Here is a 27,203-nt window from a genome sequence, read left to right on the forward strand (position 1 = left end):
GCTTGAATAGAGACTGGGAATGGCTGAGCCATTACAAACATTGAATCTATCTCCCCATGTAAGTATTCTCACACTTCTTATCAAACTGTCTGTACTGGGCAATCTTGATTATCACTTCAAAAGTTTTTTTTTTCCCCCTCTTACTTAATTGGCCTCTCAGAGTTGGTAAGACAACTCCCACCTTTTCATGCTCTCTGTATGTGTATATATATCTCCTCAATATATGTTCCATTCTATACATCCGAATAAGTGGGCTGTAGCCCACGAAAGCTTATGCTCAAATAAATTTGTTAGTCTCTAAGGTGCCACAAGTACTCCTGTTCTTTTTACACATTCTCAGTTTTCTCAAATGTTCTTTCCTATAAGCTTGTATTTCAAACAGTCTTTACATTATTTCTTTCTTGTACAATTGGAAAAGAAAGAAGCTGTTGGTTTTACTTGGACGTGCTGATTTCACTCCCGGTCATGATAAAATAGTTGAAGCTCGGCTCTGTGAGCTTCTGCTTTAGCTATTCACAAAGGTCCTTCCAGGATCTTAGGACACCCCCTGCCTCCATCCTTCATACATGAGCCCAACTCCCTTAAAAGCCTCCCATAAGGATGATCTGTTTATGTTTCCTGTGATGTACCCAGCGGTTGCAACAAATAAGAAGTGAAACTGGAAAATTCACACCCCAGCAATGACATAATCATTCCTAGTGACACTTCCTTAAATGGCGGGGGAGTCAAAGGCCTCTAAGAAAAGTGAGAAATGAAGCCTTGGGGAGTGTGACTGGAACTGAAAGGAGGACTGTGATAAGGAGGAAGTGAGGCTGGGGATAAGTTAACCACAGGAACAATTTACCAAGGGATGGGATAAATTCACCATCATTTGAGTCTTTACATCATGACCAGATGTCTAAGAGTTATGCTATAGTTCAATAAATTGTTGGGCAAAATGCAGGAATATTTGGGTTAAATCTGTGGCTTGTGTTAATACAGGAGGTCAGACTAGATCAGGGGTCTCAAAAATGCTGCCCGCGGGCCACATGCAGCCCACGGAGCTGTTTCCTGCGGCCCGCCATAGGCGCCGATTCCACCAGCAGCCAAGCTCCCCTCGCCCCCTGCCCCCTACCAGTGCACCATGTCCCCGCTCCTCCGCCTACCTCCCAGTGCTTCCTGCCGCCAAACAGCTGTTTGGCAGCGCTTAGGACTTTCTAGGAGGGAGGGGGGAGGAGCAGGGACGCGGCGCGCTCAGGGGAGGAGGCGGAGAAGAGGCGGGGCCGGGGTGGGGATTTGGGAAAGGGGTTGGAATAGGGGCAGAGAGGGGGCGGAGTTGGGACGGGGACTTTGGGGAAGGGGTTGGAATAGGGGCAGAGAGGGGGCGGAGTTGGGACAGGGACTTTGGGGAAGGGGTTGGAATGGGGGTGGGGAAGGGATGGGAGGAGGCAGGGCAGGGAAGACGTTAGCTGAATCAGCAAAACATAACCCACCTCTGGCCCTGCTGCTGCCAGCTCCCACACACATGCTCTGGGGAGGAGGACAGGCAGGCAGGTGGGTTCTCGGAGCTGCTGTTTAAGGCAGTGTTTACAGTCACTCTCGCTCTAGTGGTGGGGATGTCTGCTGTGTGCATTTCAATGAGCTGTTTCCACAGCTTTCCTTTAACATTGGGAGGGAGGGAAAGGCAAAGCCTGTTCCCCGCACCTCTCACCCTCAACAATGCCTGGGTGGGAAAGAAATCCCCGACCCTCCTCGAGAATGCGGACGCTTCAACACAGGTGCTGGCTGCTAAGTAAATTCGCTCAGTAGAGACCTGCAACTCCCAGCATGCTCTACTCCACCTTGCACTGAGCTGCTGCCTTAGAGACGGAGCAAGGCATGCTGTGAGTAGTTGGGAAGAATGTTTGTTACAAGTGGCAACCTAATTTGTATGAATAGTTACTTTAAAAAGTTCCTGCCATTACAGCTATGTTAATAGACTCTTAGTGTAGATCAGGGGTCAGCAACCTTTCAGAAGTGGTGTGCTGAGTCTTCATTTATTCACTCTAATTTAAGGTTTCGCGTGCCAGTAATACATTTTTAGAAGGTCTCTTTCTAGAAGTCTATAATATATAACGAAACTATTGTTGTATGTAAAGTAAATAAGGGTTTTTAAATGTTTAAGAAGCTTCATTTAAAATTAAATTAAAATGCATAGCCCTCCGGACCGGTGGCCAGGACCCGGGTAGTGAGTACCACTGAAAATCAGCTCGCGTGCCGCATTCGGCACACATGCCATAGGTTGCCTACCGCTGGTATAAATCATCATCAGTGTTACTGACCACATAAGGAATAGTTACAGGTGTTTATATTTTATTAAAACCCCTCTTCGCATTACAGTTTTAAAAAAGCTAATACACTGACTTTTAATAGCATACTATATTACTCTTTCATTTTTATTATATTACTCTTCATTTTTTTCATTTTGACTATACTTTTGTATCGTTATATGAAAAGGTTTCAGTAATGCGGCCCTCGGGCCAATGTACTAGTCCTCATGTGGCCTTTTGGGAACACTCCACAGGGAAAGAACAGACCCAAGAGTTCCCTGACCATGGTCAACAGTATCAAAGGCTGCTGATGGGTATACCCAGGGTGAATTGATTTAAATAAATTGACTTAAATCACCAATTTTAATCAGATTAGCAAGCAGGAAACCTTCATTTAAACAAAAAGAAGAACAGGAGTACTTGTGGCACCTTAGAGACTAACAAATTTGTTAGTCTCTAAGGTGCCACAAGTACTCCTGTTCTTCTTTTTGCGGATACAGACTAACACGGCTGTTACTCTGAAACCTTTCATTTAAACAACAGTTTAATCATTTTACATTTTTACTTTTTAGTTATTTTACTAAAGAAAGTTTAATTCTCATGGGTGGCTCTCTCTCCTCTCCATCAAGCTAGCACAAGAGCAAGCAACTGATGAAATTAAGATGTCTTTCTCTATTTCTATGTTCTTTTCCTACAAAAACTTTGGTACATTGCAGAAGTTCTGTGTGATGTTCTACAGCTGGGTGATACAAGCTTTCCTAAACAAATTGAAACACTAAAGTGACTTTACATCCTTCATCTTCTTCTATACAGTCAGCGATAGTTTTGTTAGCTGATGTAATGTTTATTTTTTCCATCAGACAAGCTAGCCTATGCATTGAGAGAGCCGATTTGTGATCACATCATAAACAGATTCTTCACATACCTCTTATGTAATCAGACTCATGTTTATGGACGATGATCAGTGGTGCACTGAAGGACTATTTTGTGAAAGCCTCCACTAGTGACAGCTACAAGAATAAAAGGGTCCAGAGGTAGACAAACCAAAATCTTTGCTCAACATTTAATGATTTGAGAGTCTGACATGCTAGTCCTTACTTGAGCAACACACCCCATTATCATCATATGCTGTACCAATATACCAGCAAGCTTGTATAATGACAGTGGGAGTGCTGCTTGATTAAGAGCTGCTGTTTCAGACCCTGAACAAGAAACACTTTGGAATTCTTGAGACTAACACAGTATGACCTGGGACAAGCAAAATTATTTAAAAAAAAATACACATCTACCGCGATATAACGCAACCCAATATAACACGAATTCGGATACAACGTGGTAAAGCAGTGCTCCGGGGCCGGGGGGTGGGGTGGCTGCGCACTCTGGTGGATCAAAGCAAGTTCGATGTAATGCGGTTTCACCCATAACACAGCAAGATTTTTTGGCTCCCGAGGACAGCGTTATATCGGGGTAGAGGTGTATATTTATTGATGTAGATATTTTGGATTGCAGCTTATAAAACTGAGGCATCTAAACACTGCCTTTTCTTCACCCCCAACTAATCCTGACCATGAAAAGTGTGCTAGAGAAAAAACTATTTTCACCCAACATCACTTCATCTCTTCCTTTCCTAAATGAACCTTTGTCAAATCTACTTCCCATGAACACACATCTTTTCTTTAAATCCACTTCTTTTTAATATTCTATTCTGGAACATAGTTACTTTTGAACAAGCTTCACCAACACCACATCTACCACAACACCCCACAAGTGGTGAGTAAAACATAGAAGAAATACAATTTAAAAGTGAGAAATAGATTAAATGAAAGCAGAGGAGAAAACTTTTAACCCTTTGTCTCCAGGATTTCCTGATGTGAAATATTAATACATCATGCATTCATTGGAATTCCCATCAGCCCTCAGAAATCAGGGCCTGATTCACCTTCCATAGTGCTGAAGATGTTTAGCATCATAAAACTGAGTGTTCAGTTACTAAGACATTCTGTCGATTAAGTCTCTCAATTTAAACAGGTTCAGATAGTGAAACAATGTAACAGTCAATTTTGTGAAGATTCACTAAACTCAATGAGAATTAAGGATGCCACAGATCAAGCCTTTAAGCCTTGATTCAAAACCCACTGACGTCATACAATTGAATGCAGTGATCAGACCCTTAACCTTATCTGAAGATCCATTCACCTTTCCTATATGCTGTTATACAGCTGGCATATTCATGCCAACTTTATTATGTCACCTTGTAATCTACTGTGCTCAGTTTAATCTGATTGAACACTGGAACATTTGATGAGTCCCGATAATGAATGTTCATCCTGCTTTGTGCAATGCACTCAAAGGTGGTGTAGATCGCTATCATTTTAAACAAGGTTTCCAAGTGTAATTTTGGCAGCTTAGTGGACCTCATAAGAGACTCTTTAAAACCTTATAAGCAGTTTATATGTGGATTTTAAATGCTTATCATTTCAAAATCCATGGTGTTTTTGGAACAATTTTCCAAATCTCCATATTTGCCAGCTCTAATTTCTTAAAGAATAAAAATATTGTTTCATTAAGGACGTGGTGGTTTACAGGCCAGAGCTCAAAAGCACCTTAGGATTGTCTAGGAACTGTTGTAATACTGGACTTTATCCTGTTTATAATCCATCATTCCTCCCAATCAGAGGGTATCTCTGAGTGCTGCAACCCTTTGTCTAGGAACCTTGAACACAACTCTGAGCACTGTTTACAATTGTGAAAATGTTTTGCATCCCCAAGAAACTGAAGCATGTTATGTGCTGCAGGGACCCAAATGCCAAAACCTGACAACCACATGAAATGAAAAAGGGGAAAAATGGTTGTTTATGAACCTGAGATTTCCCCACCTGGTCTCACACTTGCTAAAATATGTATTGTTCTCCTCCTTTTCTTTAGTAGATAGGGATATCTTCTAATTTTATTTTCCCAGCTACCTCACCCACCAAGGGAAGTACTCCTTTACTCAAGACTTATGAAACAATATTTAAGAGCAATGACTCTCAAAAACAACAAAAAACCCTTTGTAATTTTTCAAGAACTCTAATGGTATACTATATTGTGTTTGTTTTTTCCCTCAGAAATGTTTAATTAAGTAAATGTTTTGTCTAAATTGTACCGGCCTGGAGTGTATCGTAGTTTGATGTTGTGTTAACCTCGTGAGTTAAAAAATAATGTTTTAAACTAGTTGATTATGTTGGAAGAGACCATAACATTTTCAGCTCAAGGAATATGTCTAATATTGGAAACGCTTGAATGGAACATATTTTGTTGACTGGATAAAAAAAATTGATACATAGTTAAGAACTTCTTTAAGAGTTCTATTATAGTATGCCACACAGGTTTTTAAGATCAGTTGGGTCATGTAACTTCAGTGCCTACACCTTCAGATGCTCCAATTGTAATATACTAGCCAGCATATATCAGCACAGCTGCCATACATAACTCTCAGTCTCCTAAACACCAACAGCCTGAATCTCCCCTCACACTGGTGCAAAATCAGGAGTAATTTCAGTTAAGTCAATGAAAGTACATTATGATAAGCCCAGATGGGGATTATCAAGCCCCATCTCTGTAAAGCAGACTTCCAAAATGTGTAGCAAATGCCCAAGATCACTAGTCGCAGCCTGCTGCATGTTTTAAAGATATTTGTTTCCAGAGACATTTCTTGCTGTACTTAAAATGGGGAATATTGCTAAAACTGGCAACAGCCCTGGAACTAGAATGAACAAGTGCTCCCAATACAATACTGAAAACAGACATTTTTCAAGTACTTCAGTGCAATGCATTTTACACTGCCTGTTAATTTGTGTCTATCTAGTTATTGGAGTTGGTCAAAAAAATTTCAGTCAGAAAAAAACCTGATGAAGTTGTGTGTGTAGGGAGAGATCTTACTTACATGTAATTATTAAATACAAAGCTGTATTTCTCTGTGTACTGCCTACATCTTTAAAATGTTAGTAGTCTCATAAAAGAGAGTTACAGATAATATGACATGCTAATGTTTTCAAGCAGAAAGTCAGTATTATTGACCTTTCTATAAATTGAAAAATGAAGTATTATGTTTATTGTTATAGCCTGAAGTCAAAAATTTATGTATTGTCTAATGCTAATTTTCACATTTCTAGCTTTGTGTTAGAGAATGTACGGAAAGTAAGGATATTCAAAACTTTATGTGCATCTTTCCATATTTTTTAATAATTGTTTGATTTGTTTTTTAAATCTGTAACATTTTTTATTTATTTTGAAATTTGCAATTTTATTCAGCAACTTCAAAGTGACATGATGGCTTCTGTTTACGGGCATTGTAATAGATTATTGCCATTAGATTTGTTATTTGTTTGGGAATGATTACAACAAATCTGTAATTATTTAAATGCTAGTTACAATTGAAATGCCAGTAAAATTCAAATGATAAGAAACATATATTACATCTGCTTTCCATAACAAAAACTCAACGCTGGATAAAGATTAAACATTTGTTCCTATTTATCTAACTCAGTGCTCCCAATATTCAAGCCCAACTTCTGAGCTTAACTGCTTATTACAAAACAGTAATATTTCTTAGCGGCATAAAACTTGATATTGAGATAAGATTGCAAAATCCATGCTCCAGTGAAGTATGTCTAAAATAAAAGTAAAGAAAATAAAGTACTAACGCCAAACTTTAAAAAAATGCAAAGAAAGAAAACAAGAACTTGAAAAGTGGTTAAAACTTTACAACTACATTTTCTGTGAAATACTGAACACAAAGAAACTCAAACAATTTGATGTCTAATTAAAAAAAACAACTTAGTGTTAACAGGGTTGCCAACCTTCCAGGATTGGCCTGGAGTCTCCAGGAATTAAAAACTGATCTTTAATTAAAGATTATATCATGTGATGAAACCTCCAGGAATATGTCCAAGCAAAATTGGCAATCCTAAATGTTAACCCTGTCTAACCAACGGAGCTTATCTAAAGTCAAAAAACTGACTCAGTAGGTATATATCATTTTGTACATGTTGCCGCAGAAATTAAAGGCAGAACCTTTTAGTCACTGAGACTGCAATAAATACACATACCACACCACAATCACTCACCACAGCAAGAAAAACAACAGCACACATCACTACAGTTTGTCTTCACAAACTAATCTGTACCAAGATAAAATTTCTCTGTTTGTTACAGGATATGTTCTAAAGCCCGCTTCAGTCATTAGGTGTCTTTCCATTGACATCAATTGGCTCTGGATTAGCCACATAGTGAACATCACCCTCTCCTCCATGAAGTCTTCAGGTTTTGGGGGACCAGTTAATACAGCAATCAATTTAAAAAAAATCTTATAAAAGTTTACATACGCGCAGATATCAATTAAAATAGAAAGTGAGTAACAAATGCTACTTTAGCCAAGTTAGAAGCAGCTCTACTGGACACCCTAACAAGGAGATTGGGATAGTGACCTGACAACCAGGCATCTTTATGGAATGCACCCGTGCAGAGGGTCAATGTACCAAGGCCTATGCACCAAATAAGTCCCACTGAAGTCCTCAAAAGGGGGCTTCTCCTCAAGCCCCTAAATTTACACTAGCTAAAGCTGTGCTTTTCAATGAAGCTGTAACAGTGGTATGTTTTATGACATCAGTGATCAGATAATCTTAATAAAGTTGGCTAGAGAACTCACTAAAAAGCCTGAATATAACCAGTTATTACTTAGGACCTGAGAATTTGTATTTTCTTTCTACATAAACCAATGGGAGTTTGCCTAGGAAAGGACAAAGATTCAAATTTATAATCCTAATTTAGACTCCAATTTTCCATTCCAATAACTGACATTCTGCAATGCTCATACCCACTTTTATACTAGAGATTTTAAGAAAATTTCTTGTCATATTACGGGCAAGAAACAGCCTGAAAATATCACCCACAACCACTTGCTACATGTTTTTTAAGATTCATGCTGTATAACTACAGGCCAATTTTGTTGATTTGTTTTACGAGTCTAGGCCAAACTTTTCAAAGGGGCCTAACCAGTGTCAAAGTGTCCAATTCCCATTAACTTTCAATGGGAGGTAGATACCCAGCTCCTTTAGGCCCCTTTGAAAATCCCAGTAATAATCATTGTAATTTTAATCTGTGATAGTAACATAGGCAGCATTTCAAGTCTAATTTTAGAAGAGGAAAAAGCAAAAAAGATCAGTAAAGACTAGTAGCTTAACATGATTCTGACACAAATATTATCCTCTAACTAATAAAACATTCTTATAGCACCTGGATTTTGTGCTTCAGAAAATAAAAGCAAAGACTGCACTGAAAAGAAGAACAAATATGTAGTTTTAAATCAGAGTCTGCACAGTTAGTTACACAAAATAAACAGTGTGAGGATCCCATTTTTGCAAGCTGATGCCTGTCACAAGAGAAAAAAGAATTATGTTTGTAATAAGGTAAATACAACTCTATTTAACAAACACCTTTGAAATATTTAAGAAACAAGGTATGCTAAAACTTACTTTTGAATGCCAATTACATCCACTATAAAACTTAGTTAGCCTTTTCCATATTAAAAAACAATCTAATATATTGTATTAAGTAAATATTAACTGTTCAATAAATGCTTAAACCTCTCAGAATGCACAATATTTTGAGTGCTATTAGACAGTAGCAGTTGCATGGTTACTATTATTTTCCCAAAATAGCAATAAGCTTCAGGTGCATTTTATAAAAGCTAAGAATTACCGGTCATTTAACCTTTGTCACTATCAAAAATAAATTCCTTCTGAACTTATGCCAAAATGACTTAAAGAACATTGATAGTAGTCATGCTGCACCCTGGCTATTTTATAATGAATTCATTCATTACAATGCAAGCCTGATCATTCTCAAGAGTCCTTCCTAGGTTGGTACGATAACCCATTCTGGATTTTTTTAAATCCATCTGTGTGTACACAGAATGTGTTGACCATATTTCTTTTGAACTCTGCCAACAGTCTCCTAATCACACTCACAAATGTTTCAGATATTTTACATCAGGAAGAACCAAACGATTCGTCCCCCCTCCCCCTCTTTTAGAAATAAACGCCAACCAATTTTAAAATTAAAAATAAAATAAATAAATACATTTCAACCTTATATCAGGATTAGCCTCCTTGACCACCATCATAACAGTAACTAGTATCCTCAAAGGGACGTGACTTTGTTCTTGAGTCATTACTTTTGAATAATTAATTTGTTCCTGGAATTTAAACTAAAGTCAACAGAAATATATACACAAACATATAATTGCTTACCTTTAATTTTAAAGAGGACCATGGCCACAAAGAAAGATACAGAGAGATTAAATTACTCAGAACACTTTGAATTACTTTTAAACAGATGTAGCTACATTTTCAAACATCTGTGTTTCACATAGGCATTAAGCCCCTGTTGCACAAACTACTTGTTGTTTCTCAACACTTATTTGAATAATTGTGTCTCCACAAACTAAACATGTTTGAGACTAAATTACTTATATGTCTGCTGGGAATAATTATAAAATTAGCTCATTCTAATTAGCACTTATGGATTTAAAACGTAACAAAATACCATAGTGAGTCTCCAGATGAAATAAAAATCCGAAATGTCAACCATGGGTTGGCTCATGTACCTGAGACTTCGATTTTTCTCAATCCAACAATATGATCTCTAAGGAAGGCTTAGTCCTTGACTTGTGTCTCATAATTCTGTAAACAAGTATTCCCATTTTTCAGTCTCCCGAGATTCCTTTATTTATTTGTCACTGCAACAGACTACATATTATTTAAATAATCACATGAAAGAAGCATGAACCAGTAATAATCAGAATGTAAAATCTTGAAACACAGGCCATGTCTTAATTTCATAAATTAAAATATTCAACAACACACACACAAGAATTTTGTTTATCTTGGATACCACAATGCTTTAGGGTTGCCGGTATTTAAAGGTCCCCGTTCAAGAAAGCACTTACGCATGTGCTTAGGTACATACCTATTCAGGACAGCATGCACTTAACTTTAAAAGCACGTGCTTCAGTCCCACTGACTTCAATGAATCTAATTCTAAATTATGTCCTTCAAGAAGAAAAATCATCACACTGTCACAATGCTTATGTTGTGGCATCTTGAAGTGGCACATCAGGCATTTGTGGGTAAGGCAGTTATATTTTGAGGTACCGTAAGTTCCAGTGAATGCCAGTGACAAGGTATCCCAATATAAAAGAATACTTGAGAAAGACAGTATTATAATACCAACATGCCAGAATTCAGTAAATATAGTCTCAGACAACTAAAGTCTTATTTCTCTTCTCTCTCTTGTTCAAGACCTTCCACATATGCTTTTCAGTAGCTAACTCGCATTTTTCCAGCATTTTCCTGATAGTTCACTATCTTCCTCCAACCTCTCCTCCTCAATTTCCCTCTCCTCCCTCCCCCCTGCCCCCCCCCCCCCACTGATTGTCACTACTGTGTTTAGGAGCCAGATCTGCACATGGTGTTCTATACAAAGTTACAGTATTTAAGTCCACTTGAATTTGGCCTCTGGGTGGAAGCATTAAAAAAAATTAACTTGCCCACAAGTAGCAAACAAAAATATTGATGAAAATCTGCCCTTTTCAGAGAGAGATATTAAATTTTATTACAGTAGTCATTTGATAAATTGAGCTGACTTAATTTGCAGCTACTCCATCTCCAGCTAAAGTCTCCTTCCAAACCCCTCCCCCCAGATTGTACCATTTCTTACATACACTGTAATACAAAACTTCATTTGAGGTGAATGGCTTTTACTTCATTTTGGTACTCAGTACTATAGTATTGCTAGTCTGAATTTAATTTACTATTCATATAGATGATATGTTATATGCACTTCCAAAGTTATTCATGTCTAAGACAGGTGGAAATAAATTACTTCTTTTTTTTTTTTACGTATACACCGTTTTCTTTTTAAATGCCAAAATACACCACACCACAGAAACACCAACCCAGGAACCTATCCCTGTAGCAAACCTCGTTGCCTACTCTGTCCCCATATCTACTCTGGCAACAGCATCAGAGGACCCAACCACATCAGCCACACCATCAGGGGCTCATTCACCTGCACATCCACTAATGTCATATATGCCATCATGTGCCAGCAATGCCCCTCTGCCATGTACATTGGCCAAACCGGACAGTCCCTCCGCAAAAGAATAAATGGACACAAATCGGACATCAGGAATGGTAACATACACAAGCCAGTAAGTGAACACTTCAATCTCCCTGGTCATTCTATCACAGATTTAAAAGTCACTGTCATTGAACAAAAAAACTTCAGAAACAGACTTCAAAGAGAAACAGCAGAACTAAAATTCATTTGCAAATTCAACACCATTAATCTGGGCTTGAATAGGGATTGGGAGTGGCTGGCTCACTACAGAAGCAGCTTTTCCTCTCCTGGAATTGACACCTCCTCATCTATTATTGGGAGTGGACTACATCCACCCTGATTGAATTGGCCTTGTCAACACTGGTTCGCCACTTGTGAAGTAACTCCCTGCTCTCCATGTGTCTGTATATAATGCCTGCATCTGTAGCTTTCACTCTATGCATCCGAAGAAGTGAGGTTTTTACTCACGAAAGCTTATGCCCAAATAAATCTGTTAGTCTTTAAGGTGCCACCAGACTCTTTGTTGTTTTTATACACACACAATAGGTAAGTATTTCAAGTTGCACTAAAAATAACAACTAACACTTATTCCAACAATGAAAGAAAGTCTATTAACAAAATTGGGTTTTTATAATATTTATCACTGCTGCCAAGGGCACAATAATTGAAGTTTGGATTTCATGCTCTTGTGACAATGAATGAACTTATGTGAAACAAATAACTATGACTGATTAAACCCAGGAGTATTCAACTGTTTTCTTTTTGGATCTTACAGGTAGCCAAGTACTGGTGCTGCTCTTCACTACTCATCTGAAGAGTGATTCATACTAAATTTATGTGTAACAGATTTCTTTTCTCTTTTTTCCACCCCATATACATCAGGAGTCTCCGAAGAATCTCAATTATATTAATATTTATATGATTATATTACAACAGGTCTGTGATAAAATATACAGGAAGCTTGTTATAAAATGACATGGGGTATGTCTACATAGTTGCCAACCCTCCAGGATTGTCCTGGAGTCTTTAATTAAAGATAATGTCATGTGATGAAACATCCAGGAATTCATCCAACCAAAGCTGGCAACCCTACCAGAGAGAGGGCCACCCATCCCAGGTAAACAGACCTGCACTAGCAGGGCTGACGCTAGTGTGCTAAAAATAGCACTGTGGACATCCCAGCTTGGGCTAGAGCTCAAGGGTCTCGAGCCCTCGGGGGGTCAGGTAGAATTGAGAGCTGGAGCCACAAAATCCACTCTGCTATTTTTAGCCCGCTAACTTGAGCCCTGCTAGTGCAAGTCTGTCTAGGCAGGGTGGGAGGCTTGCTCCCAGCTGCAGTGTATACACTCCCATGGGGTTTTGCAAGGGTTTGGTAGAATAGTTGGTAATCTGTTAGATCGAATAGTTACATAGGATCCTTTTACTGGCAATAAACAAATACATTCTTCCCTCTCCAACTGTTCCTATGTTTCCTTCACTGGGTTGTTTTAACACAAGAAAATATTGATTCTCATGTTCTATTATAATTCATCCTGATAGGCATTTTATCCATTTTCTTAAAACTAAGACCTTTCGTTAACAGAGTTATTTTAAAATACAGAATCATTTTCTCTTTTGAAATTTGGATTGTTTGTGCGCCACCTGAGTGGTACCAAGGAGCAAGACCCTGCCCTTAACTGTCTAAAAATGTCCTGCATGCAGAACAAGTTCCTGTACTCCACATCATTTTAAGAGATGTGTTTGGGGCAAAAGTCCTCTCCACAGCACTAATCTTCAACTGGCATATGATTGATTGGTACCAGATGCCACTGGTATTAAGTTACAGCAGTCTAGGAGATACTCTATCTCACATGAGAGCCAGCACAGATTGCCCACAGGATCAGAGAGTCATAATCAGCATAAAGCATATGTTTGGAGAGGAAGAAGGGACCTATGCTCCACTCCGCTAATCCTCATTGTACCCTCTCACTCACCCAAAGCCACATCTTTCCACTCAATTAGAATAATAAATTATTATTAAGCCCCAACCATGTGTTCTACGCTACAGATGACATGAATATAGAGACAGTCACTGCCCCAAAGAGTTTTTGATTTAAAAGACTATCATGGGAGAGGGAGTTAACACTGGATGATCACAAGTAGGAGTTAAATTAAGTCAGAGCAGAATGTTGCTTTTGCATTGAAAGTCTGTGGGTGTTTCTCCATCATTTAATGGCATCAAGGATGAGTTAACTTAATTTTTAGGAGCAGTCTTTTTTGGAGTGATGGTGGGTTTTGTTTTGTTTTTTTTAAATAATGACTTTTATGGGAAATTTCTCCAATCCTGCAGCTGCTGCGACTGCCATTGTAAAAATTATTCTTACCAGAAAAGATAAAATGTGCTACTTAGATGCTTGTGTTAACTCCCCTCTTTCAATCAGCTGATGGGCATTAAAGTCAGTGGAGTTATGCCAATTTATCCCAGTTTAGGATTCAGGGTATATAAGGATATCCATGTGATACAATAACGATCCAAGGTTCTGTGGTGTAAGAAGTGCCAACAATGATTACGTTACTTTACATTTGAGACAAATATAATCAACGAAAGAATAATTGACTAGTTTGAGTCTTTATTGACAGCACAATACTCTAGAGATTATAAAAGAACAATACTATGAATAATGCAGGAAATAAATTTATACAATCCCTATTCAAAATGCAATGGACAACTAGAGTTGAAGATTGTTTAGTCAGCATATTTTTGTAGAGACAGCAAATACAAAAAAATCAAAACATATAACTCTGGATTTTTTGTTTTTTATTAGCAAAGGAAATCACAGTATCTCCATAGTACCGGAATGCAATTTAGTTATTATGGCACTATTATTCTTTATCGGTCTATTTGAAGGATTATCTAACTTCCCCATAAGTGTCTTGCTCCTTCTAAAAATAGCCATTAAATTGTTTCCTCTAAAGATGTTCTTAATTTGCTGACAGAAATGGTGGACGTAAAACCAAGTTTAACTATGTAAAGTGTGTTTATGGTTTCAATTTTTCTCCATTTAACCTCTTTAAAAAAAAGACAAAGAATTAGCCAAGATATGCTTAGTGTAAGTGCTATCCCTAAGGCATAAGAACTGCTCTCCCTTTGCATCCCGTGGAGTGCATGACACTCCAAAAGGGAAAAGAAGAAAGTAGGAGCACCGCTTTACACCCAACAGAGCAAATTGGGTGCACAAGGGAGAGTAAGCTGCACCCTCTGATGTGTTACTTCCACTGTACATCTGGAACAGATCAGATCCGCAATGCCCCCAATGGAGGCCTGTGCATGAAAAGGTGTAATTGAGTCCTGCACAGGTATGACACACATTAGACACATACAAATAATTTAGTACACTAGGTACCCAGTACAGTTAGTATATTAGGTACCAGAATTTTAGATGTGTAATTTTAGTATATTGGTGTAAATGAGTACTTCGCTGCAGTAAACAATCACATCATATACTCTAGCAAGTACATGCTATGAGCTCAATTAAATCCTGACTCAGGCAAAATTCCCACGTAGAGTAACATGAATTCCGCCAGAATGAGACTAGATTTGGGCAATATTAGTTAATTTACAGATTACTACTGGTATCTTTTCATCAAGGTAACACAACAACTCTCTCCCCGGCACTAAACTAACATTTGAATGTATGACCTTACAGTCAGTAGGTTACAATGCTAAAGACTGAAAAACCATGTTATTGCTATAGCAGAATTTCCCTCCTCCCCCTCAATTCACTATACTTAATTGACATTTTACTAGATAGCAATTTAACTCTGAGCATTTGCGGCTATATTTAAGTCAGACTAAGTAAATTTTTGATGCAATTATACTGGTATGCAGCTACCTTATACCATTATAGCTTAATCCCCTTTTCTACAGGAATAAGATTTACCAGGCACTTTAGACAAATACAACTCCATTCACACTAGGAGTACTGAACAGCTTTAAATACACTGGTATATTTAAAGTGGTATAATTTGTGTGTGTAGACAGGCCTAAGACTTTAAAGGCACGCGCACACACACACACACTTTCTGACTTTAAGTTCTGCATTGCTTTGCAATAGTGTGTTTCATGTTGTTTTATGTAGTATACGAGAGAACTTTTTAAAAGTATGACTAAGCTTTCCTATCTTACCAGCTAAATTAAGTGTTACTATAAAAACAGAGTATTCATAGTGCAGTACAACCAAGGGGATGCTAATGCACGTCTAATATGGATGTTCAGTTGTGTGCTACAAGCAGTCTTCAAACAAGACCAAGGGGAAATAAGGAAAGACAATGGGGTTACGAGAATTTTTAAATCAAAGTCTTGTTATCAGTGTGGTCATTGTGAGGTACAGTCACGAATTGTAATATTTTAGGGCTACATTGTGCCTTTTGGCACAGCCCTATGCAGGGATGCTATGTAGGCTGTACTACTCCAGGAATAGCCCTGGGAGGCACTGTGGCTAAGACACACCTTTCAGAGGCACAACTCCCATTCATCCCAGGGAGGAAAGAGGTAGGAGTTTGCTGCTGTTGTAGGCCAGCAGCAAATGACAATAGCCCTGCACTGGCTCAACTGACAGCCAAGGCTCTGCCCACTCTGTGCCCCTTTCCACCAACCTGCTCCCAGGGTCTGGGGGAGGCTACCAAATGCACAGTAACTGTTTGCTCCTGTGCAGTCCCAAGGTAGCAAACAACAGGGATGTAGGAGAGGGGGTTACTCTCCCTTAATAACCATGGGCAGGTATGCAGTCAGAGTCACAACGTAGTCCTTAGAGAACTTGTATAAAAGTAACATGCTATCATCCATTAATGCACCAAAAGACAAAGGACTGGTACATGTTTCTGTGCGTTTTTTTTAAGAAGTGTCTTATAGGATATGGAATTCTAACTCAAGAGCTCTTACAGTCTGTGCAAATGTTTGATGAAGAGAACCACAGCTGAACAAACCAATATTTAAAATTCAATGGAGTATAGAAAATGCCAGAAGTTACTAATCATATAACAAATTGATATCCACTTCATCATGTTGATCTACACCTCCTTTCTTATCTCCAGGGGTTTTACTGATACCTGTGGTAGAAGTACACATTCCATTCATTATACAAATTATGTTATCACATACTTCACTTTAACTTACTGCTAAAGCACAAAGTTAAAAAACCTCACATCACACACCTCCATTGACAAACTTACTATAAACTCACAATAATGAATATTATTTTATCTTTACCAATAGATGTTGTCTTACCTTTATCAAGTTAACCTGAAATGTCCCTTTCTCCTATTCAGCTCCCAGGAACAAAAGAAATGAACTCCACCCTACGAACAAAGAAAAATTTAAAAGTGATTGGCAATGTGCTGAAAGTAGTTTAATTATATTACTACCATTAAAAAAAGACTCTGTACCAGGGTGTCAAGGGTATGGCCCACTGACCAGATGCGGCCTACAGGACAGTTTCATCTGGATTCCCATGAATCTTTGGGCTTATCTGCACAACTCTGGAGTCTGCACTACAGGTGTGTTGGGTTCTAGCTCCCCTGCTAGCCTGCATTGATGTAGCCTCAACAAGTTTGAAACAAGACTACATCTTTGTGCTCTAAGGAACATTTAATGTATGCCAGCAGGGGAATAAGGGGGAGTCCACACTGGAACACTACAAATTGCAAGGTATGTCATCAGGCCCACCATATGAAAATTATTTGACACCCTCCCACCACCATCCTGTACTGTCTTCTTGTAGACATGTAAAACTATAACGTCACCTGCAGGAGAATCTAAGGACTATGCATGGCTAGCTACAGTAGAACTTCAGAGTTACGAAAACCAGAGTTACGAATTGACCAGTCAACCACACACCTCATTTGGAACCGGAAGTATACCATCAGGCAGCAGGAGAGAGGGGGAAAGAAAGCAAATACAGTACAGTACTGTGTTAAACATAAACTACTAAAAAAGTAAAGGGAAAGTAGCATTTTTCTTCTGCATAATAAAGTTTCAAAGTATTAAGTCAATGTTCAGTTGTAAACTTATGAAAGAACAACCATAACGTTTTGTTCAGAGTTACAAACATTTCAGATATCAGAGGGGTAGCTGATAACACGGGTAGCCGTGTTAGTCTGGATGAAGTGGGCATTCACCCACGAAAGCTTATGCTCCAATACATCTGTTAGTCTTAAAGGTGCCACGGGACTCTCTGTTGCTTTTTACAAACATTTCAGCGTTACAAACAAACTCCATTCCCGAAGTGTTAGTAACTCTGAGGTTCTACTGTAAATAGTCATTACAGTATTTCAAATGTGACACTTGAGGACTAGTGTTTGATAAAATGAAGCACATGGATGGCAAAATATTTAGCAATACTCTATCAATTATGGGTGGAAAAGATTTACATTTTGCAATTTATGCTTATCATCTCATCTTCCAAGAGAACTTGGCAGAATGCATGCATTGCAATTCATCCAGTATTCTCTGAATGGATGAGTGTTACCTTCATGCCTCAGCCCCCACAGGTCCAGAGTAAACCAGCATATATGCCATTAAATTAATCTCTATAGCACTGATAATTCACAAGGTTTACAAATCAAAGCCTTATCCGGCTCCCATGATGGCAGAACCGCACAGACCTGACAGGGAGCTGGATCAGAAATGTATAGCAGCACAGGTCGTTGGTCCCAAACAGCTGTTTGGTCATTATGTGCACACTTCTTCAAATACAATTTGGTTCAAAATCTGTCTAGAGGGATACATACTACTTCCTCTCCAACTAATCACCAATAAAACAGAGGTTGCTTCAAGACAATAGCCTCACAAGAGAATTATGACAGAACATTACCAGTGCTTAATTTGTAATGGAAGAGGTGCCAGGGCTCACGCAGTTGTTGTTTTTTTTACTTTCATAACTGACACAGCAAGCCCAGAGGTGATGGGGCTATGAACTGCCAAGTTGAGAGGTGCCGAGGCTTAGCCCTGGCAAACCCTGGCACAAATTAAGCACTGATTATTACTAGAACTACTGTTGGCATTAGGGTAGAGCCAAGAGGCTCTAATCAGATCATGGCTCCAAACACATAGTACATTGTATGAGGCAGTTAGTGCCCCCAAGAACGTACAAAGCACAAGGCAGTTAGTGCAACAAAGAGCATACAGTTTACATTAAGATTGGATGTGACATGGAAGTGTAACGAAATGGAGGGAGTTGCAGAAGGTAGCCAAAGGTAACAATGTAGTTGCAGAAGCTCACTAAATCCAATTTAAAAAGAAATGCAATGTAAATAAAACAGGAGATATTAATATCAATAGTCCCTGCTGGCTACCAGCCTAGCCATTATCAGTTAGCAGTTTACCACAGGCCTCCTGACAGAAGTAGGTCTTGAGAAAGGATCTGAAGAAGGATAGAGAAGTGGCTTTACAGATGCATTTGTGGACTAGTTGCCCCTTGTGTGTGGAGTCGTGAAAGAAAATGTGCAGTGGGGAAAATGAACAAATAAGCAATTTAGAGTAGCATCATTGGTGAAGTTGAGTCAATGGCAAGACTAAAAAGGGGACGACATAGTCAGAGCCACAGGCCAGAAATATTTTAGTAGCAGCATTTTGAGAACGCACCTGAAATTGGTAACGTGGATGTGAGGAAGGTCAAAACGGAGAAGAAATTTCTGCAAAAGAAAAAGAAAAAGGCAACATCTCAAAAATGTTACAGAGAAAGCAGAAGCAAGATCTGGATATGGCTTTGGATGCATGGGCTAAAGTGAGGAAAAACTTGAAGAGAATACCCAGGTTTACAGGCCTGAATGGATGATAACATTGTCAATAGTAACAGAGAGAAGGGATAGGGAGAACAGGACAAAGAGGTCAGTTTTGGCCCTGCTAAATGTACGTTTCTGCAAGGGATATCAGAAGCAGGATGAGTTGCAGGCGTGAATGGAGGGAGTCGGACCAGGAGAGGAGACACAGATTTGAGAGGCATCAACACAAAGGCGTGTGAGCAATGAGATCACCTAAAGAAATACAGCAGAGAGATAGTAGGATGGAGCCCTGCAGGTGCCACAAAGAAAGTGAAAGAGGGGAGGAGGATTCACTAAACAGAATTCTGAACAACAGTCACCGAGTAGGAAGGAAACAAGGAAAAGAGGGACGCAAGAAAGTCAGAGAATAATATTTTAAGAATGAGGGGGAAAGTCAACAGTATCAAAAGCTGCAGAGAGATCAAGGAAGATAAGAATGGAGAAGTGCCCTGAGAATGGATTAGAAGTCTGTAAAAAGGCTACTGGAGACCTCAGCAAGAGCAGTGTCAGATGACTGGAGAGAAAGTGAGTGAAAAACAGTTTGAAGAGCATCAAGGACAAAGTTGGAGAAGGATGGATCAGTCAATGAGTTTATAAATGATAGGAGGGAGATGGAGTGGTAATTTCAGTGGGAGGGCAGGATGACGGGAGGAGGGATTTTGGATGGAGAAACCAAAGCATGCTTGTATTCTGAGAAGAAGCATCTTGATGAGAGAATGAGGGTACAGAGGAAAGGGAAGTAGAACATGGCAGAAAGAGAGGTCATAAGGGGCAGTAAAACCAAAGCTTTTACTTCTTTTGATTCTTATAACTATTTCCTGAACCACTACAGTATTGCTTTAGAGGCTGACATCACTCATTTAGCCTCTCTAAACCCTTTCACAATACCCACTGCTTATCTTATCTGAAGTAGTGCTATACATATCAACACACATTCAAAGCCTGGGGATTGGTTCTCCCTCATTTCCGCCCCAAACATCAACCAAATATTTATCATTTCCTTCATAGTATTGAAACAGCCAGCGCTACCACAAAGGACATGGAAAGAAGTGGCTTTCTGATAATCACTTGATTCAAACAGCATGTCCTTGGTTTTAAAACTGCATGTTTTGAAGTCTGAGTTTATCAGTTGGGCACCCAGCAGCTGTTCTATTACATTGTTCAGAAGAAGAAATTAACTTTGTCAGAGTTGGGGGCTGGGAGAGCAAAGGATAAAAATCTAGCTAACATCTATGGTTATAAAATATCTGACACCATCATCTTTATACAGAACTTCTGAAGTGTTGCAACTGGTTTATAGCCAATACAGCTAATCCACAGTGCCCCATGACTGGTTTCCATACCCTGCCATCTGAAAATTAAATGAAAAACCCTTCTTTTCATTAAGTGTAAAGAATAAACTGCTGAAATTAGTTTGAAAAGTTTTTTTTTTAATTAATACAGTCACCCACTGATGGCAAGTGTATCTTGCTAGAAAGTGACTTCATTTTGTGATTGTAGCAGTCTAGTAGGCCTGTATTTGAGGCTGAAAAATAGCTTCCAGCCTCTGTTAACAATCAGAAGAATAACTAATGACCTACATTTTCAAAAGTTACTAGAAGTTTTGAGTGCCTTGATGTTGGGGTGTTGAACCTAACTAAAGGGCCTGATTTTCAGAGTAGGTGTTCAATACTTTCGGGGAGTGAGGGGGGGGGACAAAAAAAAAACAACCCAAGATTTTTAGATGCTTCAATTTGGGCACCAACATCCCTAGCCCCTTATGAAAATTTAGGCCTAATGTGCTGAAACATCTAGGTTTATTATTATTAAACTGCCACTGCTTTTACAGTTGTATTTACATTTAGTCACTCTGTGAATATTTTACATCCTAAGTGTGTGAGCTGGCTTTAAAACAAATTTGTCACACAGACCTTAAAAAGGAACCTTCAGCAGCACCAACAAAGCCTTCTATGCTGGAAAAGCTCCATTAAACTCTCCTTTGCAGCTTCTCACAAACTCTCTCCCAGTGTCACTTAGTCTCCCCCAATACTAAGCTTGAAAAGCCATGTGTATCTTGCAGCATGATCTAAACACTGTCAAATCCAGGCTCTGGTGAACCAAGGCATGAAATGAATTCCCTACCTTCTTGAGAACACTTGGCTGAGTCCCCATGATTATACCAAGGTCCACTCACCCAATCATCTCAACAGAGAGGATCCAATTCATTTAGGGCTATGACCCTATGATTTACAAGTTAAGAAAAAGGTAAATGAAGGTACAACACCTTTAGGACAGAACAATACTTTGTAAGAGTATAATAAAAACAAGATATGGTAGATTAGAGTTTTCAGTTTGTAGAGGAAACTACTGCTCTTGGGGCTGAATAGTAACCTCCAGTGCACAGTAAAGACCTCAACTCCAATCAGTATAATATGCATGCCCTGGGGCAAACATACCTTTTAATGGGAAACTTGCAATACTATGGGGTAGAGGAACAGCAGGACTCCCAAAAATCCCATGAGAGATCCAACGCAGTTACTGCTGCATTCTGACCTCAGCCAGGAGTGGGCAGCAGCTACTCAGAAGAGACAGAAGGTGCAAACTTCAAGTTACACAGAGCCTGCTCCCAATTTTACAGATATTTGCAGTGAAGGTCTGTAAGCAGCCACTCCACACTGCTTCCCAGCCTCCCTGCTCCCTCCTACCAGCACAGCTCACCATGCAGCCATGGATCTCCCTGCATGCATGTGTTCTTGCACACCATACCACTCCCCTCCCCCTCACTCCTCCCAGAAAAGAAGGCAGAAGACATGGAGCTGAAGTTATTGTTTACATGAGCCGTGGAAGTTCCATAGACTTCTCTGGAGGAATTTAAACTGAGCTACTTAGGATGCATGATGCCTGGAGAGCGACATGTTACTCATGCACAATGTGGCTCCACAGGTTCATGAGTAGGAGTGAACTTGCAGCAAAAATTACAATGCCCCTCCCCCGCTTCCACTGTTCCTGGGGTCTTCCTGCACCTTTCTTGCTCCCCTCAGCAGTGCAGAATTCAGCAACTGGCACGATGCATGTATGCATTAGAAGAGAACATATACAATGGACACACTGTTATGGGGGGGAGGAGGTTTCAAGATTTAAGAAATGATATCACAACACATAAGTGGTGGGACTAAGCAGACTCTGAGTTAGCTCTGAAGTCATCTGTAATGAGTACAAATAAATCCACTGTGAACACTCACTCTATTGTATGTTTCTTTAAACAACACGAGTTTAGCTATTTATCTTCAAACAAATATAGTTGAAACTTGTTTTCCACCTTACAAAAAATACAGAACGTGGCAGCAGAACATTGGAAGGGAATGAAAAACTACAGATTGTTCTTTTTGATACAGGTTGGTGATTTTAAAAAGTGTTGAAATAAAAGGTTTTATATGAAGCGAGGGTTCAGACACACTATTTCATCTCTTTCAAAGTCAATACGATCAAAATGGATTCCTCAGGCAGAATTTATCCATACTATATTAGCATAAAATTATGTGAACAATTATGTATATACTGCAAAAATCAAGATAGACAAGAGCAGGGCTTTATTGTGTAATCTTTCTGTCCCCTGATACCAGGTATTCCAGATAAGGGTTTTCAAAATAGGTATCTTCTAAAGAATTTATACACTTTTTATTTTTTTGTGTAGTCCCCCACTACTGTCCCCATCACACACTCTGTAGGGAAATCTGTCAGGAACCTGCATTTTTGATTTTGTAAGATTCTTGTTGTCAGGTACCTCACGTAAGTATTTAGATCAAAATGCATACACTTCACCCTGGATTTCACAAATTGATCAGGTGGATGCTTAAGGAACACTCCTTCACTCCCTCTACTCCCCAAAAGCCAAACGACTCAGAGAAGAAGCCATGTTTCTATGCACAGAAAGGGCAACACAATGTATATTGTGCTTTACTGATCATTTTATTTTAGTAGACTGTTGTTGGGTTCTGGCAGCCACATTTCAGACCAATATCAGCAGGACATAACGTACAGAGAAGGGTGTGTATGGCCACAGTGGAAGAAGCTAAAGAGGTCACTAGCTATAAGAACTTGAGCTAAATTCAATCACTGTTTATTGTAAATTGCATATAAAACACTCACGTTCCTGACCCGATTTATCATTCCCCTAAATCTCCCCCAAGAACAGAGACAGACACTTAAAATTTAACACTGGCTGACAGCGTCTAGGACCTAGTGTAAACTGACACAGGTACACCAAAAAGTTGGAAAAAAACTTACTTCATCATTAAAATGTTCTGTTTCAAAAGATAAGGAAGCTAATTTCTGCCACAGGTTAATATTTATTCTGTATTTAATTTTTCAGTGCAGTTGAATAGTATTTTCATGATTTTCTTACTCCATTTTTCACAACATGTCTTCCAAAAGGATTCTATCCATTTAAAAAGCATGCATTGTGAGGCAGACTACAGGACCAAAGACTCTTCAGCCAATAACAGAAAGTTGGCCTTTTCCTCTTCATGCCCCTTACCAGGCCTTCAAGGCAAATGCTGAAAAAGGGGCACAGCTTGGAATCATTAAAGAGATAGCTTTAAAATAATTAAACAAGTTATTTGGAATCAGTAGTACTTAGTCTATTGAGAAAATGAATAGAATCCATCAGGAAACTTCTTGAAGTGAAGCAAATTATAGAAAAGTGCTACAACATGAGGAAGATGAAATTTCATTTGATGTCTCTTTTGCAAGGCAAAGAGACTTTTTGTCCTTATTGAGAAGATTTGTAAGAAAAAATAACTATATGTATACAAACACTTAGCATGTGGATTTCTGTGGGGTCATGTTATCTTTCAGAAAAGCGTAACTCACTTTTTAAACAGCTGTTTGGATACTAGTTCTTTCTAGGACACAAAGTTATGATGATTTGAATACATGGTGAATGGTCAGCATGTGTGTGTTCTCCTAGAGAAAGGATAAAATTATATTCTGAGTAAGGAATTGAAGCAGACAAGTGCTTCTAATTAAGGACCAACAAGCTGCTTCAGTTAAAGAATTTCAGATGAAACTGAATCAATGCCTTCATTCCTGTGAGATTAGCTATTCTCACAGGAAGGACAATGGGATTTCACGTGCTATGGTGTAACCTAGGACAGTGTGCCTTTTTAAGTTTTAAAGTGGCAGAACCAGGCCCACTGAGAGAAATTTGGGGCCCTTGTACATATTGCTCACTGAGGCCCTCCCCTCCCATTTCACTTTATTTACATAGATGTTAGATGGGGGGGAGGGGGCTGAGTTCTGGACCTCAGTACAACTACCCCCCCCCCCTTAACTCCAAAGGCAGAACAGAGGGTCCCAGGATTATGTGATTCTGGAATATGTAGGTACTAAAATTAACAACTGATTTTCGGGGAGAAGGGACGTACTTTTGTGGGTGAAGTCTCCCCCTGCCCTTCTCTCTCTGTTTCTCACTCACACTATTTTTATGTATGTATTACTCTACTCCATTCAGGCACTCACAAACTGAGCCTTTTCTGATCTCAGTTTAATTTAATTTCCCCCTCACTGGATTAGAGTGATAAGTACCAATTTTAAAACATCCAGTATGAAATATGAACCTTTTGTTTTCAACTGAAATCCACTGAAAAGAAAAGTTCAGACTGCTTTGTGGAATAATAAAATACAATACTCTCTAATACAAGAGAAGAAAGAGACTAAATTCTTCCCTACCGGGGCAATCTGAAAAGCCTCCATAGAAAAAAAAGTAAAATTATATTCCAAATATTGTAACAATCAACAACACTTGGCTCTTTATTAATATTTATTGTGACTATTCCAGTAGCACCTAGAGGCCCCAGTCAAGATTGGGACCATTGTGCCAGATGCTACAGAAGCACCGGAAAACACATTGTCCTTTCCCTGCCCTCAGGAGCTTGCAACCTCATTTGAAACAACATACAAGTGACTGTGACAAACACTAGGAGTGAAAGGGAGAAGGAAGCAATTCTGCAAGGCTGCTATAATTCATAATAGCCCCCAGGGCTACTCTATCTTACTCCATGCTAGCCTCCAGAGCAGCCAAGCATCAGGAAGGAAACAAATGTGTCTTCGAGCCATTGTCACTTTCCTTGCCTGTTCTTACATGCTATAAGAGGCTTAGCACAGAATCTGGCTGATTGTTTTAGAAGGTTTGCATGGACAACATACATTGGAGCTGTTGTTTAGTCAGGAGTAATGGATATGAACCAAGGCTTGTTGAAGTCAATGAGACTTTTTCCACTAACTTCAATGGGCTTTGGATCAGGCCCCAACAGAGGAACAGGTGAAGAAGCAAGGTTTCACTCATATACTTTACTTGAACACGTCAGAATTATAAATTGGACAGAGATATACAAATGAGTGGAATAGTTTCCCATTGCTTAGCTCATACAGCTCTCTCACATTCTCAATGAAGAGTTTATTTTTCTTTATACATTTTATAAAGTAATATATTTTGTAATGTACAGAATATTTCCTCTTTCTGCTTTTCAACAAAGGAGGAGATTGTTAAGCACCACCTCCCAGGTGCTATTAACAATCCATTGAGCCTAAAAGAGTTGCATTGCACAAATATTGGCCAAGACTATCAGCTGAAATTTGGTACCATTGTACATATTCCAAATATTCTTACTTCCAGGAAAAAAAATTAAGGAGGCCAAACTTAGATAAGAGATTAACAGCTTAAAGCAAAGTCAATTTTTAAATGTGTTATATAGAGTCTTTCAAATACAAATGAAATTAGGTAAAACAAAGATCACTTAAGTGCATAAGATTCTACTGTGATTAATCACATTAATTAAATAGCATACTTTATCCAAAATTAACACAGTGATATTTGATATATGCCAGTATTTCCCTGTATTTAGAACTGGGGAGGGAAAAGGCATCTCAGACAGTGTGTAATAACTGTAGATTTTTTTTAATGGCAAACGTAATTTCATTTTTAAGAATTACTTAAGTTGTAATGTGTGATTCTATATTGAATAGTGACTCTTTAAATGGCAGTGTAGGAATCCATGTTTATTTTATTTCATGGTAATTCCAAGATCATCTTTGCAAATAAGATGACTAGGGTTTCCCCACCCCAATTGCAATGAATACAAGTCCTTGGATATAGGTCAAGCAGTGTTCTTTTGGTTTAGTGCATCTTATAATCAGAAGCCCTGGGCCATTTAGGATGAATGAAAAGTCTGATGAATATGTATCTGAGGTGTAATCATCTGTATACCTAAATTCGCCATTTGGAATTTACACTAGTTAATAATCCTGTTGATGATGCATAAGTCAGAAAAGAATCTAGCTGTGTTGTCTCTGAGTAATATTATGTATCAGATCTGATTACTTTAGTGAAATACACTTAAACTAACCAAATAAGATTCTGAATACTCAGAGGCAGTAGACTGGAAAAAATATCAATTACTTATTTACCCAGATCCCCATTTCTGACTATTAGGATGCATGACCAATTCAGGGATGTGAAAAAGAAAAAGCCAAAGGAAAAGGAGAGGGGAAAACAGCTTTAAACAGTTAGCTACAAAATGGCTTAATTAGAGCTACAGATGATTGTCCCCCCCCACATTTAAAGTGCCAGCTACCAGACAGAAGCATTTTGGCAAAGGGCCTTTTAAAAAGAAAGAAAAAGGTGAACCCAAATAGAGTAATTCACTGATGGCTAGACAGCCAAAAGGGATAATTGTGCTAATTAATGCTAGAAAAAGGAACAATGCTCTTAACATTCTATGGGCCAGAGATTTGTGTGGAAGAAATCCTGTAATTGGCCTGAATACTCTGGCATTTTAAGTATCAGGAGATCTGCACAGCATTGGTGAGACTGCACTGAGAGAGTATAGCAAAACTGCTTCAGGATGCTAGGACTTGGAGCAGGATGAAGAAAGAGAAATTTCATGATTGATGTGGGAAGACATGACTGCAGTG

At 38.9% G+C, this 27,203-nt stretch overlaps 1 protein-coding gene across 2 annotated transcripts in view; it reads right to left on the reverse strand.

Moving 5' to 3' along the window:
* BMPR1B (bone morphogenetic protein receptor type 1B) overlaps positions 1-27,203 on the reverse strand; it is a 358,401-nt gene that overhangs the window by 261,096 nt on the left and 70,102 nt on the right. For both annotated transcript variants that reach the window (XM_065596087.1, XM_024099901.3), the window contains exon 3: positions 16,717-16,787. The gene's annotated coding sequence lies outside the window, so the exon portion shown is untranslated. The remainder of the gene's footprint in view (positions 1-16,716; positions 16,788-27,203) is intronic.

This window comes from Chrysemys picta, chromosome 5, assembly GCF_011386835.1.
Source record: "Chrysemys picta bellii isolate R12L10 chromosome 5, ASM1138683v2, whole genome shotgun sequence".
Lineage (NCBI taxonomy): Eukaryota > Metazoa > Chordata > Testudines > Emydidae > Chrysemys > Chrysemys picta.